At 41.3% G+C, this 21,293-nt stretch overlaps 1 long non-coding RNA gene across 5 annotated transcripts in view; it reads right to left on the reverse strand.

The window, feature by feature from the left end:
* Nucleotides 1-21,293, reverse strand: part of LOC150047559 (uncharacterized) — a 54,993-nt gene that overhangs the window by 27,837 nt on the left and 5,863 nt on the right. For 3 of the 5 annotated variants that reach the window (XR_016539274.1, XR_016539275.1, XR_016539271.1), the window contains 3 exons: nt 19,766-20,230; nt 18,799-19,144; nt 17,654-17,718 (listed from right to left, as the gene is read on the reverse strand). This is a non-coding gene — a long non-coding RNA (uncharacterized LOC150047559). Of the gene's footprint in view, nt 1-7,202; nt 7,299-15,241; nt 15,677-17,653; nt 17,719-18,798; nt 19,145-19,765; nt 20,231-21,293 lie in introns of those variants that run through there. The other 2 variants (XR_016539273.1, XR_016539272.1) reach the window with 2 other exon arrangements.

Here is a 21,293-nt window from a genome sequence, read left to right on the forward strand (position 1 = left end):
TATACCCAGTAGTCAAATCATCAATGACACTCGTGCCTTTTATTGTGGCCTGTGGGGCAGCCTGTGGGAGTGTGTCAGATTGATACAGATTGGCTGATTTTTCACGGGAGAAATCACCACACACTTTGGTGTCTAGAGGTGAGATGCTCTGCATTGACTCTCTAAGAGTTTGGTTTGGGTTTTCCTATCCTATGCAACAATACAGGTAGTAAAACCTGTGAGAACAATGCCTGATTCAACTTCTTAAGGCCCACACCCTATATACGAAAAGACTCAGAGGACCAACCAGTTAGCAACTGACCAAAATTCCCCCCAAAGCAGGAAATGGCACTGCCTGAGCAAATATCAGTCATGTTAGACAAGTTAAATATTTACTCCACTGACAAGAACAAACAGGACATTTTAATGTGGACCCGCGGGAATCAATACTTAGCTAGTGTTCATGCTTTATAGATGACTTTATTATGCATTTTGGAAAACAAGTGGAAGCAAGGGCCTCAGGAGCAATACACATCAATAGGGGGAAAAAACAACTAAGGCCTGAGGATATTCATATCGATGTCTACTCATATTGACTAACTAGTGCTGTATCAAAAGACACATGAACCCTGAGGGAAGCGTAAAAAGAGAGAAGTTTTAAGAAGATAAGTTTTTCTCTGATGGCATAAGTTTTCACATGGCTTTAGAAAACCAAGTGGATATACAGTATTAAGATTGCCATGGTTGGAGCCAGAAGTTTGGTCTAATGGTAGATTGCTTAACATGCCCGAAGACTGGGGTTTGATTACTTGGTACCACATACAAAGGAAAAGCCAAATCTAGTGCTTTGGCTCACATGGTAGAGCATTAGCCTTGAGAAAGGCCAAGGACAGTGCTTAGGCCATGAGCTCAAGTACAGAACTGGCAAGAAAGAAGAAAAAAGAAAAAAGAAAAGATTGGTATGATTGCTGGGCGTGGTGGCTCATGCCTGTAATTCTAGATGCTCAGGAGGCTGAGGATCACAGTTCAAAGCCAACCTGGCCACTAAAGACCAAACCTTGAGGCTCTTATCTCCAATTAACCACCAAAAACCCAAAGTGGTGCTGTGGCACAAGGGGTAGGGTGGTAGCATTGAGTTGAAGAGCTCAGGGACAGGGGCCAGGCCCAGAGTTCAAGACCCACAACAGACCAAAAAAAAAAGATTGCCATGGATGAGAGAAAGATGCAGATCTAAGAAGAGACCACAAACACAAGAGCCTATGGAGGGAGGGAGATTTACAAATTCACCCCGTGAATCTGAAGGGTAGGTGATGTCTGGGAAGCAGTGGAGCTAACATCAGGTAGCAGTGGGTTCAGTCAGTGAACTCAAGTCAATGGTGAGGAAGAGGAAGTAGAAAAATTGATTCCTCCCATCCTCTACATGCACAGTTGTGAAAAATAAAATGATAATGTAAATGAAAATAATGCCAGAGGCAGGGAATGTAGCTTAGTGGTAGAGTGCTTGCCTAGTATGGATGAAGCCCTGGGTTCCATTCCCCAGTACCACATAAACAGAAAAGGATGGAAGTGGTGTTGTGGCTCAAGTGGTAAAGTGCTAGCCTTGAGCAAGAGAAGCTCAGGGACAGTGCCTAGGCCCCAAGTTCAAGCCCCCAGACTGGCAAAAAAATAAACACACACATACAACACACACACACACACACACACACACACACACACACACACACACACACACACACTGTCATTCATTAATCTCACTTCAGTGTCTTGAAATTCAGTGTCCCAGTGTCTGGACATAAATCTCAAACTCATGTTAAACTCACGAGTCATATTCAATCCTAGGTGGCAGCCAGGTAGATTTCCAGCAGGGACACAGGGTTTATAAGCTTTGCTGCTTTGTTATGCAAGAGGAAAAGCTCTGGAAACATGAGCACTAGGGACTGAAAGGTGAGCCTGGGACAATTCCTTCAGGATTACTTGAGCAGAAGAAAAAAGAAGTGAATGTGAAGCTCTACTCAGCCTTCTTAAAAGCACAGTGAGTCAGCAAGGTCACAGTGAAGTCAGCACAGCCATACTTCCTTTGTCCTATGTACCTGTTACCTTAGACTGACCCCATTAGGGAACATATCCAATAAGAGAATGTATCACTGCAGCTATCTATCTAAACACAAAGAGAGATGCCAACGCAGAGTGAGTAGGGACCAGTCTCCTTTCAGCACGAGTATGTCATTATATTATGTTCAGCATTGAAGTTCTTGATGACTCAATACAACTACACAAACCTGCTTTGAGTTAAGAATTCACTTGATAGATAAGAAAAGCCGAGTATCAAATTCTCAAAATCATGTTTGCTGCTGACTTGTTCACCTGCAAGTATATACTTAGTCAGAGTTGAGGCACACACCCATCCACACACAGGAGTGCTGAGAATGCATGACTACACAAAAATGAAATCACAGGGCACTGGTTCACAGTCAATGGTGGTTGTTTTTAAATAAGAAATAACACTTGCTAGATATGGTGGCTCATGCCTTTAATCCTAGCTACTCAGGAGGTTGAGATCTGAGGATGAAGGTTCAAAGCCAGCCCGAACACAAAAGAACCTGAGACTCTTTTCTCCAATTAACCTCTAGATAACAGGAAATGGGGCATGGCTCAAGGGTAGGGCACTTAGCCTTGAAATGAAGAGCTCAGGGACAATGCCCAGGCCAAGTTCAAGCCCTATGACCCACCAAAAAAAAAAAAAGAAAGAACACTAAAAATTGATCATGAATTCCCTACATACTGATATTAATATATACATTCCCACATCAAACCCCTTAAAACAAGAGGGAAACAGCTGAAACTTGAACTAGGGTTATAGTGAAGAAGAAGCCTAGATAGAATGTTACCTGTCTTTCCCTACTCTCACTTTGGTGTTATGGGGGTGGGGGGAAGCTTCTTCCTCACCAGGTTGGCTAGGCTGAACTGACACTAGATCAGATGGCAGAAGAAAAGATACCTGCATACACTGATGTACATAGGGAAAAAATCACAGGAGACGGGTAAGGTTTGAGTATTAGTATGACTCTGTAAAGAGACCATCTTAATTTGTAAGAGCTAAGATATACCCACTTACTGTAACTTGGAAAGTGTCTATGTTATAAGTAAAAGCAAGTCTTTAAAATCACATTGCCCCCCCATTAAAAAAAAACTCTAGACTGAATTTACCAGAATAGTCAACTTTGTAATTAATTTTCTCAGAATTGCAGGGGCTGTCAATATACCATTTTTATATGCTGTAACTGTATAATTGTCACTTGGAACTTTAACCATTTTGAAGTTAGTTACTAAAGAAACTTTAATTGGCTACCATCTTTTTCTTTTTTCTTTTTTGTTGGTCGCAGGATTGAGGATTACAGGCATGAGCCACTGGCACCCAGCTTTTTTTTTTTTTCTTTTTCCCTTATGTATCATAAAACAGCGAGTTTTACTGGCCATTTGAGTTCCCATTGTATATAACAGTATTGTATGGAGGTGCCTGACAAGAAAATGTCATCCATATGCTACAAAATTCATTTTAATATTCAATAAATTTGCATCCAAATAAATAAGCAAAAGCCCCTCAGGTCTTACTGTTACTACTCTCTAATTCAATGAGGTTGACAAGAGTCAACTAACTCAGGCTTACTTGGGACTACTGAGCAATGCCATCTTGCTTGAAAATGCATTTTGATTTTTTTTTTTTTGCCACTCCTGGGCTTGAGTTCAGAGCCTGGGCACTGCCCTTGGGTTTTCTCAAGGCTAGGGCTCTACCACTTGAGCCACAGCACCACTTCTGGCTTTTTTTCTATGTATGTGGTAACGAGCAATCAAAGTCGGGTCTTCGTGCATGCTAGTCAAGCACTCTACCACTAGGCCAAACTCCCGGCCCTGAAAATACATTTTGAAAGAACCATTTTTGATGTTCTTTCTGCCCTGTGCACCAAGCCACAGAGCTATATGGTCACTAATCACCAGCAGAAATGGTGCTTCAAGCTTACAGGAAACTAACTTGCTTTCAGTTTAATCAGTTCACCATACAATCTCAATTGTCCATGGGGGACACATGGTGACTGTGCACCCACAAAACCTTCCGTCCTTCTCTTATCCCATTCCTTTGCAGTCTTCTGGGCCTGAGACACCAGCTTTGTACTAACCCTGTGACCTTCCTTACATCCTAGTCTTGGTTTTACCATGTATTAACATACTTTTTTTGTGTGATGCCTTGATAAACTTGCTAGTAATGCTATAATAAATCTAAAAAATCCACTGAAAAATATTTATGCAATATAGCTGTGAAACAGACTATAAAAACAAAATAATGGCTATACTGTTAGTCATTTATGGATAGACAATACGTATCTTAGAATACAAAGTCTTAGGGGAACTCCATGTGCTTTAGAAATCCAGTCAGCTTGCCAACAGGATAATGATGAACATAATTGAGATGTGGGCGAAAAATTTCTAAAGACAAGAAGCCTTTGCTCTGACACGAACTCTAAACATGGTTGTCTTTATGCCAAGTTTTACTAAAAGGCAATTAAATCCAATCTTGAGAAAACATGTTGTCGAGAGATGAATTCTCAGCCCCAAGTGAAATCAGGTAATTCTGGAGGACTCAGTTAACATCTTGGGTCTATTACTTGTAAGGAATGTCTAGACCCCATAAGTAAACAATGTCTGTCAACTAGACAGTAGGCTATAAAAGAAATACAGCAAAGTGGCAAACTCCACAATAATCAAGACGGACAAAGGGGAATTCAACAAGTGTGTACTTTCTACAAGACTCACAACACTATAGACAATCTCCTGGAATCCTCTAACCACATTAATGCTGCATATAGAGTAAAACTCATCTTTCTAAACAGAAGGTTCTGAAAGCTATATAAATTGAACCATATAAAATCATTTAAACTTCACTGTAGTCACAGAAAAATAGAAATACTGACTTATTTTAGTCAACACTAAGAGCCATAACTGTAATCAGGATACTAAGCATTCCCTCACCCTAACTCCTCCCCTACCCCTAGGTAGCCTCTCAGAGCTGGGCCAGCCCTCGCAGTCCTGGTTCTGTCGTTTTTTCCTTTCTGAATGCCATCAATGGAACTATATCTGCTTATGCTGTACAGGATGTTTCTGAAGCTTACCAATGGTAATTATGTATCAGAGTTCTCCCCTTTTTTTTCCTATTAAAAAGTATTGCATTGCAGTGCCATGCAGAGCCACAGTAGAGCTACAGGCAAAAGGTTATACACAGGTATCCTTAATATGTGGCTATTAAATCCAAAGACTACAAGAGCAAGGACTCAATAACTGCATACCCAATGCTATGGACATGGTAATGGAAATATAAACATAACTATATAGACATAAAAACCTATGACTCTATAGACATAATGTTTTATTTCATAAATTAGTATGTTTCTATGACATACAAACCCTTAGCCTAATTTTGATTAAGTTCTAAATACTAAGTCCCAGTGATTATAAATAGATTCCCTTCTTGAACACTTGTTTGTTAAACTTGTCATTTAAAATATGATGTAAAAATCAACGTTAATAAATTCTTTAATTAAAAAAAAGGTTATACAAACCCTTCACATACTTGTTTATATGTATTTCATGATTATAGTACCAAAGCACTAGAGGAAAAATGCCTAAATATTGAAAATTATATATTAAAATTGACAGTACTATTTAAGTGTACATATTCACTTATACCAAAACAAAATGTATTACCCTTTTATTTTCCTGGCCCATGTATACTGTTTTCAAGTTCTAATTTTTGTTTCTTTTTTCTTTTTTTACAGTAATGGTGACTGAACGCAAGATTCTTGCACTTTCTAGGCAGGTGTTGTACCATCTGAGCCATACCTCTATCCCTTTACTCATTAGGTTATTTCTTCAGATAGGGTTTTGGTTTTTTTCCTTGCCCACCTAGAACAGCAGTCCTACCCACTTCTCTTATACAGCGGGGATCACAGGTATGCAACATCATGCCTGGCTTGTTTGTTGAGAACAAGATGGGGTGGAGGTTTGTTGAGATCACGGTCACTTAATTTTTTTTCTGGTCTAGTCCTGAACTTCAGTCTTCCCAATCTCTATCACCTGAGCTGTGGCTACAGGTCTGGGCCATTGTGCAGGGGATGGTTTTTACACTGTAACCCCAGCACTTAGAAAGAGGAGCTAGGACTGCGAGTTTGAGGCCAGACTAATCAACTGCATGGATTTATGTCAACCTGGACTGCACAGAGAGATCTTGTGTCAAAAAATACAAACATTGGGCCAGGAGTTTGGCCTAGTGGTTAAAGTGCTTGCCTAGCATGCACGAAGACCCAGGTTCGATTCCTCGATACCACATACATAGAAAAAAGCCAGAAGTGGTGCTGAGGCTCAAGTGGTAGAGCTCTAGCCTTGAGAAAGTCCAAGGACAGTGCTCAGGCCCTGAGCTCAAGCCCAGGACTTGCAAAAAACAAATACAAACATTAAAATAAACAACAACAACAAAAGACAAGTAGTATGTTCTTTTTTGTATAAATATCTGTAGACACAATGGACAATTTTGAAGGAAATATATAGGAAACACTGTTCTAAGGAAAGAGGTTTACTACTGCCTTTAATAGGGTTTTAATTATTTTATAAGCATGTCACTTTAATAGCTGAAAACCTTTTTAATTTAATAAATAAAATCTTATGGGAAAATAACATAAAAACTTATCCAAAAAGAAAGCTCAATTGTTTAGCATGGCCAAAATATGGAATCAACCCAGATGTCCCTCAGTGGATGAATGGATCAGGAAAACTGGATCAAGAAATGGATCAATGAATGGATCAAGAAAATGTAGTATAGATACACATTCTCTCTAGGGGAAAGAATGATATTGCTCCCTTTGCAAGGAAATGGAAAAAATATTAAGAAAAGCAAACCAGACCCCCAAAAAATAGGTTGCATAGTTTCCTTCATTTGTGGTCATTAGAATGGGCCTATAAATCTACAAGTAAATCCAATGGAAAGTAAAAGACAAAAATACCACACTTGTAGAAGAGAAATTAAACAGGACTCTTAAACACTCACATAGTGAGACCACAGGAAGATATTTTTAGAGCATCATAAAAGCTCAATAGTTATGTACATATGATCATAAAATGATGTTTATTGAAATGAACTCCAAGAAATGGAAATAAGAATTTTTTTGTTTTACTTTTTGTGTCTTGTTGTTGCTTGCTGTTTCCCTCTGTTGCTGTTTTTTTTTGTTGTGGTGGTGGTGGTTTCTGTATTTTTTGTCTGTATGTAGTTTTCTCTTTTGGGGGGAGAATAGGAGGGACAAGGGTAAACTTACTCAGCAGTGATACTCAGTAGACATGACATTGAAAATGAACTACCTAACTGTAGGGGAGGGTTTCAGAAGGAAAAAAAACTGGGAGACAATTAGGGAACCAGTGATGCTGCTCAAAAGAAATGTACTCATAGAGAGCAGTGGCTCATTGGCTCACGCCTGTAATCCTAGCTACTCAGGAACCTAAGATCTGAGGAACAAGGTTCAAAGCCAACCCTAAGACTCTTATCTACAGTTAACCTCTAGAAAACAGGAAGTAGGCCTGTAGAGCTCAGGGACAATGCCCAGGCCCAGGGACAGTGCCCAGGCCGAGTTCAAGCCCCTTAATCCACCAAAAAAGAAAGAAAGAAGAGAGAGAAAGAAAGAGAGAGAGAGAGAAAAGAAATATACTCATTACCTAACCCATGTAACTACAACCCCTCTGTATATCATCTTTATAATCACCTTTATGATTTTGAAATATTCTTATAAAACCAAATGACAAAAAAAAGCTTAGCAAATCCCTAATCCCCAAGCTATAGTCAGTTACATTCCTGACACAGATTTTAGCAGGTAAAATCTGAGATACAGGGCAGAAAAGAATGAAAGTCTCAAGAAATCCCTGGGTTGGCAGAAGGTAGTTGAGCACTTCCTGGAAGGCTATGCCCACAGAGGATCAGCTCCTCAGAGAACTGCCCAAGCAACATTGCCTAGGCCAAGGCAGGAACAGAAGAGGTGGCCAGTCCCAATAACCACACCTAGAGAAGACACAGGTACCCACCAGCTGTGTCTACAAGACTTCTCCTTACAGCTCACAGACTGAACCTAAGTCAGGCAGCAACTCCCACTGAAAGACACCAGATACTCTAAGATGTACACAACCATTGGGTCGGCTGACAATGGCCTGCCCAGATGTACACTCTACAAGTACAACAGGGTTGCTAAAAGCTATCCAGGAATATGTGAAATATGGCTCCTTGGAGAAATGACAATGACAAAAATAAAAAAAAAATTTAAAAACAGAGGAAAGAAAACATCACTTTCAGAGAATGTTAGAGAGTGAATAACATCAGAATACACCACATCCATGGGCAAAGATAAGAGAAAGGAAACTCACCAAAAGCAGCGAGTAATAGAGCACCATGCAGATGGAGACGGAGAAAGTGAGGCTAAGGCACTGTAAATAAACACGCGAGACCCACAGTCATTGTCCTTTCAATAATTAGCATATACGCCAACCACAAATAACAGGAGTGTAGGCAGGTCCTTCCGGGAAGTGGTTACATTTTGAAAAAGCTGAAGCAGGGTGAAGATGGTCAATGTACATTTAGATGGTAGCACTTTTTCTGTCTGCGAGGCTGACAGACATCAACCACATGCTGCCATTAGTTTTATTGGTCAAATGGAAAGCAGCCTTATGTTTGGTCAAATACTAAGAGATCAGCCTCAGGTCTAGACACTGGGTGACACTGTCAACACTATCCTCATTCTCATATATGTACAGTGTCTGGAAAGTATTGCTTCATCTCCAATGGTCAAGGTTCAAGAGATGAAGATCCACGTAGCAGAGGAAGCAAACCAGCTTATCTGTCCAGTCCCTGGGCAAAGCAGGGTGGTGAGCTCTAAAGTTAAATCACTGTTGCAAAAATACTACTGTGGGGTAGGGGGTTTAGCTCAGTTGAAGAGGATTCGTCTGGAAAGTGCAAGGCCCTGAGGATGGTCTTTGGCTCTACAAAAAAAGATGCTAGTATATTTACATGGCCCTAACATGGAAGCCAACAACTAAGAATTCTGAAACACAGCCCTGTCAGGGAACTCTAAGATCAACACCACAGCACAACTCAGAGTTGCCTCAGCCCAGGACTAAGAATCCCGAGTATCTGGGGCTAAGAATCCTGAGTATCTGTTCATCAACCTGCTGCCTATCACTGGTTCACAGATGCTCCTAAGGACATCAGTCTAAATCTATGGAGAAATGTTTAAATGCCAACACATCCTGAGGAACGCTGCAGTACTGAGTTAACTCATATACAATCTGATTTGGTTTAATGAATATTAACGAGTTCCAAAGATAAAAGAAAGCATCAGTTTTGGTGCAGAGTTCCCAGCAAAGGTAGAAAAGTGGCAAGGCTAAATTTCACCAAAGTCCAGGACAGATGCAAAGAGTACCTGTTCCCACTCATTTGTGAAAGCTGATTGACAGAACAAAGGGTGCAGTGCAGCCACAAGAGAACAGGAGTGAAGGAGGGTGGCCAGTGGGAATAGAGGCGGGTCTTCTAATGACAGCCTGGTAAAAGAATTATCGTCCAAAACCATCATATAATTCAAGTAAGTAGGGAAGATACAAATGAAAAGCTTGAAGGACAAATGGCATGTCAGTTTGAAAAATAACAAACAACAAAATTTAGTTAGAGCTGAGAAACACCTTGGTCAAAATCAAAGTGTGACCTTGGAAACATTGGACACGATGAAATTGCTACCATTATGTCTAAAGTGCCATTAGAAGACAACTACCTGAAGAATGTAGTCAAGCAAATTTACCAAGATCTACTTCAGGACTGTCACTTCTCCTGCTAGACCCGCAAGGCCACCTGGAACAACTGGAAAAAATATCCTTAGCCAGCTATGGTGGCACACACGTCTGTAACCCCAGCAATATGTGGCTGAGACAGGAGAATCATGAATTTGAGGTCAACCTGTGCTACACAGTGAGTTTGAGGCCAGTCTACATTACATAGTGAGACCAAGCAAACAAGACAGCAAAAAACATAATGATATTATGCCTTGGGCTGTGTTACTGTTTGACAATTTATTTTTATGTTGTAGAAGAGTAGCAAAATTCTTCCTGATGATGTTATAAAAAAAATCAAAGTGTAAGTATATCAATTATTCTGGGACAGAATCAGTTATTTATTTACACTACCTTTTATATTTATAATGTTAATTTTAATTAAATGGCTTCTTTTTCAGGTAGTTTGTAAAGGTACCAATGGTAGAACTAATATTACACATATATTACAAATATACATATTATATATCTATACAATACACACACACATATATATATATATAACTGTTTTCTTTAATCCATAAAGCAATTAGGATCTTTATCCTTGAGTCTGCATTGTAACAATACTGAAAAAGTCAAGAAAGTGGTGCATTTTTGTGAGAAAACCCACATTCAGATACTTGCTCAACATCACCCACTAACAACTGTGAGGGGAATATTTTATGTATTATTCATTTGGAATGTTTAAAGACAAAGTCTCACTATGTAGATCTGGCTGGCCTTCAGTTCACCATCCTCTTGCCTCCACCCTCAGTGTTTAGATTACAGTTGTGTACCAGCATGCCCAGTCCAGGAGTTTAACTTTTTTTAATCCCTAGTTTAAAAAATCAAATGGAAATTTCCATACTGCTTTATTATCTTGGGAATGTGTGACCTATGAAACCATTTGAAATGCCTCAGCCCAGCTCTGTGTAGAGTTACATACTTGGTAAGATACTTGTTAACATGTGTGAACTGATCAAAGCAGAAAAGGCAGAGCGTGACTGAAATATCCTAAAGATGTAAGAAAATTCGCTGGTTAATTTACGCTTAAACTGATCAGGCACATTTGTGCCATAGATCTAAAGAAGACAAGGAAGGCATTATTATAGTATAATGAGTAGAGATTCCCCCTTGGCTGGCACCTGGCTCTGAGGTAGAACACTACCTGGCACCAGGTTCAATCCCTACACAGCTTCTATTTATTTGAATTAAACTGCCTGGAAGTTCCTGAGAAATGGAAACTCGACGGTGTCACTGCATTTCAAATGCATGAATAAGCAAACACTTCATGGTCTGCAATAAAACTGCAATCCTTACTGTAATGGGCTACATAGCCCTTTTGTATAACCTGACTGCACATGCTGGCTTCCTGCCATGCTGCTCTTCTTCCCATTTTTGCACGGAAGCACATGCAGTGCAGGGGGCTTCACAGATGGTATTCCAGTCTTAGCAGTGTTGTGTGGGGAGTGCAGGTTCTTTGCCTTGTGCATGGAGGTCTACCACCATCTCTCAGACCTGGTCTTTCTGAAGGCTCTGATGAGGACTGCCAATGGGAGATGTCACTTCTGCCCACAGGGGACAGCACTTTTATCCATGGGGATAGCACTTGCCCTCATACATTCTGCACCCAGCACATTTATTTTTATGCCTGGCACAAAAGGATGCTTAGTCAAAACTGGAAAAATAAGAATTTTATATTAATATTTTAGAGGACTGAAAGGAGATCTCGTTCAAATATATATCCACATATAGCCAGGTGCCTCTGATGAGAGCTGAGAATCATGGTTTGTAGTCAGACAGGAAAGACCATAAGACTCTTACCTCCAATTCACTATCAAAAAGCCTAAAATAGAGCTATGGCTCAAGCAGTAGTGTTAGCCTTGCACAAAACCTCAAAGACAATGCCCAGGCCCCTAGTTCAAGCCTCAGGACCAATACAAAAACAAAACAAAACAAAAAAACCTACATGCAAATCGATGCAGGAGTAGGTATACATATTCTAGTATGTATGATGTGTAGGCTGTAGAATCTGTTAAATGACCTCCTGGAAAGAATTTTAGATACAAAATCAAGCAGTTTTTACATTGAGCGAAACCTGAGTCCAAAGCCTAGTTCTGTCACTTAGCAGTCTGAGTTACTCATTTTACTGTGTAGATTATAGTTGGCCGCTCTGTAGTTAGGTACAATCCTTGCATCAACAGAACTGTAGAAAGGAGCAGATACTGATAAAAAGTTGATCAACAAATGAAATGTCATAAAATAGGTTTGGTTTCTTTTTGTTTTTGTTTTTGTTTTGTTCTGTTTTTGTCACTCATGGGGCTTGAACCCTGGGTCTGGGCGCTGTCCCCTGAGCTCTTCAGCTCCAGGCTAGTGCTCTACTCCTTGAACCACAATGCAACTTCTGGTTTTCTGGTGGTTAATTGGAGATAAGAGTCTCACAGACTTTAGTGCCTGAGCTGGCTTTGAACCACGATCCTCAGATCTCAGCCTCCTGAGCAGTTAGGATTATAGGCATGAGCCATGGCACCCAGCATTCCTTAATATCACCAACTCTTACCAACCCAACTACACTCAGTCATTGCCAACCATCCTACAGCTTGTAAGTAAGTTTAGTCCCAGTAGCATACCAAAACTATAATCCCCAACCCTACCCTGGTATATAATTTGCCCCAATTGAGTCTTGTTCTCCTCAGTCCTGGGGCTTGAATTCAGGGCCTGGGCACTGTCCTTAGACACTTTTTGCTCAAGGCTAGTGCTCTGCCACTTGAGCTACAGCACCACTTCCTGCTTTTTCTGTGGATGTGGGACCAAGGAATCGAACCCAGGGCTTCGAGCATGCTAGGCTACGCTCCCAGCCCTCCCAACTGAGTCTTGAGTCTACCACATAGCATTGCAGCTTTAATCCCAGGCATTTTGTTTAGTCTGTGTAAACTTGGTTTTTGTCCACATGTCCTGAATTATATTGCATTCCTTCTCCAGAACAATGTTCTCGAAAATCTCCCCCATTTTATTAGGATTCACACACTCTCCTAGTTATTTCTAGTCACAACTTTGATGTCAATGACCAGATGTCAATTCAATGACACACACTGACCCAAAACACAGAAATAAATCTAATATTGTAACGACTTAGAAATTCCCATACCACTCCCTATTGAGAAATCAGAACAAATACTAGCCTGAGTGGTCTGATAGAAGGCAGAATTCCTGTCTGAAGAGCAGAATACTGAGTGCTAATTCACATTCCAAGCTGAGAAAGATTTGAGGAAAGGGCAAGTGAATTGTTTGGAGAGAGAAAGATATAATAGGTATATGGTGGAAATTGCTAAATCACAGACCCACATGTCCATCCCACACTTTCTCCCCTCCTCCACTGTTCCAGGAGGCAGTATGCAGAAGACAGCAGTATCTGGAGGAAAGTTTCCAAGCCCCCCAAAATGGACAAATATACAATAGATTATTACCACACTGGCTCAGTTCCTATCAGGGTTGAGTTAATCGGTCACAGTATTTTAACAACCTATTCCCTGTATTCAAGTTCACTAAGAGTGGCTGACATGAGTTAGTAAATATATAAACCCTTTTCTGATTGAGCAACATGGTAAGGCTAGTAAGAAGCTCTGGTTAACACACTTGGCCTTCTTGGAATCTTAATCATTTTGTGCTGTCTGAACAGGATGCTAAAGATTAATCTACTTTATAAAGAGATTTCTTTCTTATAGTATTAAGACCAGAAGGTCCAAGGTCATGTGGCTCAGCATCCATGTGGTGAGGAGGGCTTCAGGGGCCTTCTTACTTTGTCATCCTAGAGCAGAAGAGGGAAGTAGAGGAGGGGACGAGGAAATAAAAGGGGAAGAGGGAAGGGGAGAGATGGGGGGGAGAGGAGCTGAGTCTTCTACTTAATATCCAGGGTAACCTGCTCCCATAATGAGAGCACTAAACCACTCAAGACAGAGGAAACCTCTGAATCTCTTCAACTCTTAAAGGTTCCACCTCTCAGTTCTATTATATTAGAGATTAAGTTTCACAAGAATTTAGGATAAGCCAGGCACGGTAGCTCATACCTGTAATCCTAGCTCCTCAGGAGGTTGAGATGTAAGGATCTCGGTTCAAAGCCAGCCTAGGCACTAAAGTCTGTGACACTCTTATCTCCAATTAACCACGAGAAAACAAGAAGTGGCGCTGTGACTCAAGGGATAAGGTGGTAGGTAGCCTTGAGCTGAAGAGCTCAGGGACAGTGCCCAAGCCTAGAGTTCAAGTCTCACAACCACTAAAGGAAAAAAGAGAATGTAGGAGAATAATCTTAAACAATAACAATTTATCTTCATCCTCAAATTTTGTATGCAAATACATTCTACCCTAACAGCCTAAAGTCTAGACATACTCGAGCACCAACCAACTAAATCATTCATGGGTGACGTTCAAGGTTTGATTCATTCAGAGGCCAATTCTTCCATCTGCCTACGAAATTAAGAAATAACATGCAATGTGGATCACCGCAGAACATTCCCATTCTAAAAGGAAGACACAGACAAGAAGAATTTCAAAAGAAATTAGGGAAAAGACTGCTCAAAGCTGGAGATGATCAGTAACTTGATGTGCTACCTCCTGGCTTAGGCCAGGCAGCAGTGGCCCCTGTTGAGTCTCACACTTGCCACTCTCCTGGCCTGGCTCTGCAGCCTGGTAGCAGAACAATTCTGAGATCAAGGGAGGATGTGGCTCCCAAGGCTCTACTAGGGATTTCCCTGGTTGGGGTTCTCTGGGGGCTCCACCCCCACAAGCCTCTGCCTGGAATGCTCAGTGTCACACCCTGCTAGTTGCATGTGTACTCACTGTACTGTTACATGCACATGTAACATCACTGTACTCTAGGTAAGGAAGCCCACCACCCCCATATCTGCACTCTGCGTTCTATAGTCAGCACCACGTGTTCTCAAGAGCTGTGGCAAAGTGTCACACAAGCCTGCTTGAGTGACAAGTGCTGACAGGAGCAGTCTCAACGCGATACAAGGAACCGAAATCTGAGGTCCTACAGATGCCTCTTCGAAAATCTTGCCTTCATGGTGTTAGACTAACTCAAAGGTCCTTGAATCTCTTTGGGGTCATCTAGCTTCCTTCAACCTATGTCAATCTCCTTGGCAAAAGTCCAAGTGAAAGGTAGAATAACTAAGCCCTTATTTCAGGAATTCTCTATATCAGAGGCCAACAGATCGTTTCAGTAGATATTGACTACATAATAAAAGAGTTTAGACTTGCAATCATTTAGGATCCTCTAACTCTCTCCATTCTTCCAATGAGTAGTGTGAAAGCAGTCACAGATAACAAAAGTGAACACCACTGCATGCTCTGGAAGCTTTATTTGTTAATTCCCGGAGATTAGTGTCAAGATAGGCAAAGACAAAATAGTCTGCTATGATTTTAATCTTCATGGTCCCCTAAAGGAAGGAGGCCTGTGAAGATAAATTCTAAAAGGCTTGACAAAACCCTGTGGCACTTTTGGGAGGTGGAAGAGACTTTGAGAGGCAGGGCCCAAAGGAAGATTAGGTGACCAGTGGGATGCTCTTGGGGATTTTCAGACTCCACCTCTCTGTCCAGCCCCCTTTCCTTCTCTCATTCTTGCTTTCTTCTTCTCCCTCTCATTCACTTTTGCTTTTCCTCTGTCATTCAAATTCTCTCTCTCTCTCCCTCTCCCTCCCCCCCCACCATTCCAAGATTTCAGGCCATGGTTACTTCGCCTCATTGCTTTTGGGCCTGGGTCAAGGTAGAACATCCTCAAAAGAGCAGGTGGTTGTGAGATCATACCTTAATGTGGCTGGGAAGCAAAGAGAGAGAACAAGAGAGAGAAACTATTTCAGTACATAAAAGAGGCTTCCTAATATCTACTTGTGATTTTTTAAAAAAGACAGAGATCCATCTAAAACATAAAGGATAAAAAACTATAAAGAGGAAATTTCTCAAGCTTAAACAAGCGTAAATACTGGCAATGCTGCAGTAAAAGAGAGAAACGTGGTAGTTCCCGAAAAAAAAAAAAAAACAACCTTGGATATTAATGTGTATTTTTTTTTGCCAGTCCTGAGGCTTGAACTTAGGGCCTGGGCACTGTCTTTGGGCTTTCTCAAGGCTAGCACTCTGCCACTTGAGTCACAGTGCTACTTCTGGCTTTTTCTGTATATGCCAAAGAATCAAACCCAGGGTTCCGTGCATGCTAGACGAGTACTCTACCACTAGGCTACGCTCCCAGCCCGCATTTGTGTATTTTCTACGATAGAGCTTGGCATACTTAAAGTGGTCTATAAGTTTTAAATAATAACAATTGGCTTTCCAAATTGGACTTGTTTAGCCTTTTTTAGAGAAAAAAGGAGAACCAAAATATAACAGCGGTTTGAACTCCATGAACAAATTAATTATACAGCAAAAACCCAGGCTGGGGTCCAAGAGTTTGGCCTAGTAGTACAGCGCTTGCCTAGCATGCACCAAGACCAGGGTTCTAGTCCTCAGAATCAAATACATAGAAAAAGCCAGAAGTGGTACTGTGGCTCAAGTGGTAGAGCCCTAGCCTTGAGAAAGCCCAGTGCTCAGGCCCTGGGTTTAAGCCCCAGGACAGGAAAAACAGCAACAACAACAAAAAACACCCAGGATAGTACCTGGCCTTCCTCCTGTCCTTACCCAGGCCAGTACCTTTCCCTCCTCCTCTTCTCACCTGGGCCGGTACTTGGCTCGCCTCCTCTTTGTTCTGCATTCTGCTGCAACACTCATTTTCTCACAGCACAAGTCAAAGCATTCAGTCACTACCCAACAAACATCTACCACCCAGAATCCAGACAAGATTCTTTTTAAAAAAAAAAATGTGGGTCACAGGGCTTGAACTTCAGGCGTGGGCGCTGTCCCTGGGCTCCTCAACTCAAGGCTAGTGCTCTACCACTTAAGCCATAGCACCACTTCTGGATTTTTTTTTTTTTTTTTTGCGGTGAATTGGAGATAAGAGTCTCATGGACTTCAGTACCCATGCTGGCTTTGAGCCATGATCCTCAGATATCAGCCTCCTGAGTAGCTAAGATTACAGGAGTGAGCCACCGCGCCCAGCTTCAGACAAGATTTTGAACAAGAGCCACAGATGCCTGGGAACCAGCTATGGAGTAGGCCTTCAAAAGTTTTAGGGGTGCCCACATAAGAACAGAGCCTAATGGAGTATCAACAGGTGAGCTGATGACTGCAGTTGTGGTATCTAGAACTCTCTAGGGATCATCCTTAACCACGATTAAAATAGAACCTCAACCTCCATGCTAGCAACTTCACAGAACATTAGCACACAATCTAAAACATCTGAAGTATATACCACTACAAAGGAAAACGATACACTGAACAACATATACCCTATCAAGAGAAATACTGGAACAAACTGATTAAGAATTTTAAATAAGCACAACCAGCATTTTTCTTAAAAATTTATTGATATTAGGCATAGTGAAAAAAAACCACTGAGAGCCAAACAGAAAGATTAGGCATTAAAACAAATAGCCTGAAAGAATTCTAGATGTAAACAGGATACAATAGTGAAAGCCTGTAATTCTAGTACCTGGAGGGCTAAGGCAAGAAGATCACATGTTTAAAGGCAACCTGACCCACACAGCAAGACCCTGTCCCAAACAAAACAAAATAACTAGCAAGCCAAATGCAGCCAAAGAATATTGTGAAACTAAAACAGCAGCCTGAGGACATCTCCCAAAGGCAGATTTTCAAAGATAAAGAAATACAGAAACAATTTGGCAAAGTATGGTCAAAAACATACCTTATTTGCCTTGTTGCCTTTCAGCTTTTTTGCGACTTGTCCTTACGGCCTCAAACACAGTCTGTCTTAAGAAGATTAAACAATAATGGAGAATCACTAAACAATATTGGTCATTAAGCAAATGCATATTAAACACTAAGAACATACCACCTGTGGGGAGTGGGGTGTATGCCATAGAAAGGGAGGGAGGAAGAGTGAGCAAAATAAATACATCTGCTGATTGGAGTGAAAATGGCTCAACTACTTTAAAAAAGAGGCTACTTGTAACCAATATATATACAGTCAGTTATAGGACTTGAACTCTGGGCCTGGATGCTGTCTGTCCCTGAGCTATTCAACTTAAGGATACTGCCCTACCCCTTGAGCCACAACATCACTTCTGATTTTCTGGTGGCTAATGAGAGATAAAACAGTCTCATGGACTTTAGTGCCCTTCCTGGCTTTATACCGTGATTCTCAAATCTCAGCTTCCTGAGGAGCTAGGATTATAGGCATGAGTCACTGCATCTGGCTATAACTAATATTTAGAAAAGTATGGTTTGGGGATATCAGTTAAAAGCACTGAACTAGAAGCCTGGCTCTCCTGGAAGAGTGCTCTCTGGCATCTTGGAAGAGCACCAGTCCATTGGGAGAGCTCTACTCTCAGGGCCCATGTCACCTTCTGAATTCCTGTCCCCAGTTACAGCTCACCATGGGAACTGGGGGCAGAAGTCACAAGCACTCCATCTTCATTAACAGTCAGTCCTCAGACACCACACTGCAATTCCTGACTGCCCTATTGTCCCAAGTGCTGTCCCCTCCATGACCATCACACAAGTAGTTCTGGAGAAAGGCAGCCCAGGGTCAAGTCCTAAGTCTCTGATGATGGACAGGTTATGTTCAGCCTCTTCGATTTTCTGCAGAGTGACCCCATTTGTACACAGAGGTCAGCAAGGTTATTCTCACTTTAAAGTTCTTCTTTTGTTTTTGAGACAAGGTCTAGCCATCCTCCCCAAGCTGACCTCCAACTCTAGGGCTCAGTGACACTTGACCTTGATCTCCTGAATGTCTGGGAATACATGTGTGTGCTCCCAGCTTTCTTTTAAGTAACATGGTGCCTGATTAGCATACAGAAAAAAAAACAAAACGAACTTTTGTTTACTCACTGAGAGATTAGTGGACTGTGATTCTTCAGACTGATGACTGGGTGGAAGCTAGAGAAAAGGGGAGTGGAGATCTGGGACGGCAACGACGGGGTAGAATCTTCCTCAATGGATCTGGAGGCCTCCAGCTTTGCTCAGAGCTGCTCTATGACCAAGGAGAGGAAGCACTGGAAACAGATCCCCTTTGCTTCTAGACAACAAGGTCTATACACAGGAAGTACAAGTCTAGACACCAGAGGGTGCCCTGAGCCTCCTCCAGTCACTGGGGGGCAGTGAGCTCGGCTGGGATCCACAATACACTTGGTAGGAAGGGCTCCATCTGGTACCTCAGAAATGCCTAACAGGAACTCTGGAAGAGGGGAGAGAGCAGGAGGCTAGGGTCAAAGAACCACATCCTGGAAAAGAACCTTAGAAAGTTATATATTAATATTAACATTTAATGGTAAGTCCATGATATTACAGCACTGGGGAGGCAAACACATAACACTCAAAAGCCAACCTGAACCTTGCCACTCATCTTAGTAGCTAAAGAGAACTGGGTGTGGAAGCACATATTTCTGCAGGAGGCATAAGTAAGACTGTGGTCCAGGCAGCCTGGGCATAACTAAAATAAAGAAATAAATCACCAAAGCCACTAGGCTGAGGAGTGGCTCAGGTGGTAAAATGCCTACCAGTTGAGTGTAATGCCCAGTATGAGTGAAAAAGAAAACAAAAATAGGACAGGGGTAGGTGGCTGGGTCAGAGATAACAGAGCCCACAGCTGTTTTCCCAGGAAAATTCTACCTCAACACCAAAGCTGCCTTATGGTTGGGAAGAGATGTGAGTAGGGGATACCTGCAGAGCTGGAAAGGTTGACTTTCATGGAGGTTTTTAACACCTACCAGAGAGGCAGACGTTCACAGCCATACTTCAGCCCTCAACAGCTTCATTTGGTTGAGAAGATGAGAGTTGAACACAGAAAGGAACATACCAGTTTCAACAGAGCACAGGACAATGCTGATTTGACCACATCCGTAAACATTCAAAGAGGCTTTGCATAGATCAACGGTGAACCAGATGAGTCAGTGTCCTTGATCTTTTCCTGTCTTGTACAGTGAATCCAGCTGTCTTTTCCTAATTAGAGCTTACATTTCAAATATGAAAAAGCCTATTGCAGTTATAGTACAATAAGGCATTAGTCAAAGGGACACTGCTCGGCGCCTGCTTGGCTCCAGCTCACCTGAGACCAGACCAGCACCAGTGCTCACATGGTAAAGATGCTGTGTATCTTGCCCTCTGTACAGTGGCACTGGGCTCCATTTGGCAGCTGCTTGAAATGCCCCAAACGGGGTTTCAGAAGACAGGAAATGGGCCTTGCCTCTTATTAGTAGCATTCTGCAGATTACTGCTTTCTATAGAGAATTTTCACAACTGTGTTGTTTAAGCTTCATAGTAACTGTGAAGAAGAGCTAGAATTATTATCCTGTCCAGTTCCAGTTATGACTTTTTTTTTAGTATTTTTACCCCAGAACTTGGCTAAGAAATAAATTTCTTGGCCCAAACACTTAGCAAGAGCACACTAATATTTTGACATATAAATAAGCTACTAAGTAAGGAATGCAGTCTGTCTTCCTGTCTCTCTCTTTGCATTCCCTTTTCCTCTTCCTTCTTCTCTTTGTCCTTTTATTCTTTTTGTCCTTTTTTTTTTTGCCAATACTAGGCCTTGAACTCAGGGCCTGGGCACTGTCCTTGGGCTTTCTCAAGGCTAGAGCTCTACCACTTGAGCCACCGTACCATTTCTGGCTTTTTTTCCATGTATGTGGTACCGAGGAATCAACCCCTGGTCTTTGTACATGCTAGTCAAGAACTCTATCACTAGGCTAAACTCCCAGCCCTGTTTTTGTACTTTTTTCCATAAACATTACACCACATTTTCTGTCACTCCTTTGCAATGCTGGAATGCAATGCTAAAACTAAGCCTCAGAAAAAACAGAGCATCCTAATCATGGTTTTTTGGTTATTTTTTCAACAGGATTTGATGTACAGTTAAAAAGAAACTTTGTCATTAATCATGCATCAACATGTTACCTGAATTGAGCTATGAACAGACTACCAATGTTGAGAAAGTATTTGCAGACCTATGTAAGCATTCCTTTTTGCCTTTCAAGTAAATTACCTTATAATCATCGCAATATGAAACAGCTCTGAGCTGGATAAACTGGCCATAACTTGAAAATTTAAACTTTGAAACCTCAAAACATATTACTATAATTAAAACACAATGACCCCCTTTTCCGTATAGAAAATGTAAGAATGGATACAAAGGAACCCAGTTTTTTTTAGGATTCCATTTCAAGCAGAATTTATGTTATTATTTTATGAGGAAACACCCCCCAATTGATAAATGTAATACAATATGTATTAAATTATTTATCTATTAAAATTTTACATAATCAAAATTACCAAATTAAGGAAAAACAGAGCTATTTGTACTTCTTTACTCTTTTTTTACATTCTGT

Source organism: Megascapheus bottae, chromosome 22, assembly GCF_031878675.1.
Source record: "Megascapheus bottae isolate mThoBot1 chromosome 22, mThoBot2.hap1, whole genome shotgun sequence".
Lineage (NCBI taxonomy): Eukaryota > Metazoa > Chordata > Mammalia > Rodentia > Geomyidae > Megascapheus > Megascapheus bottae.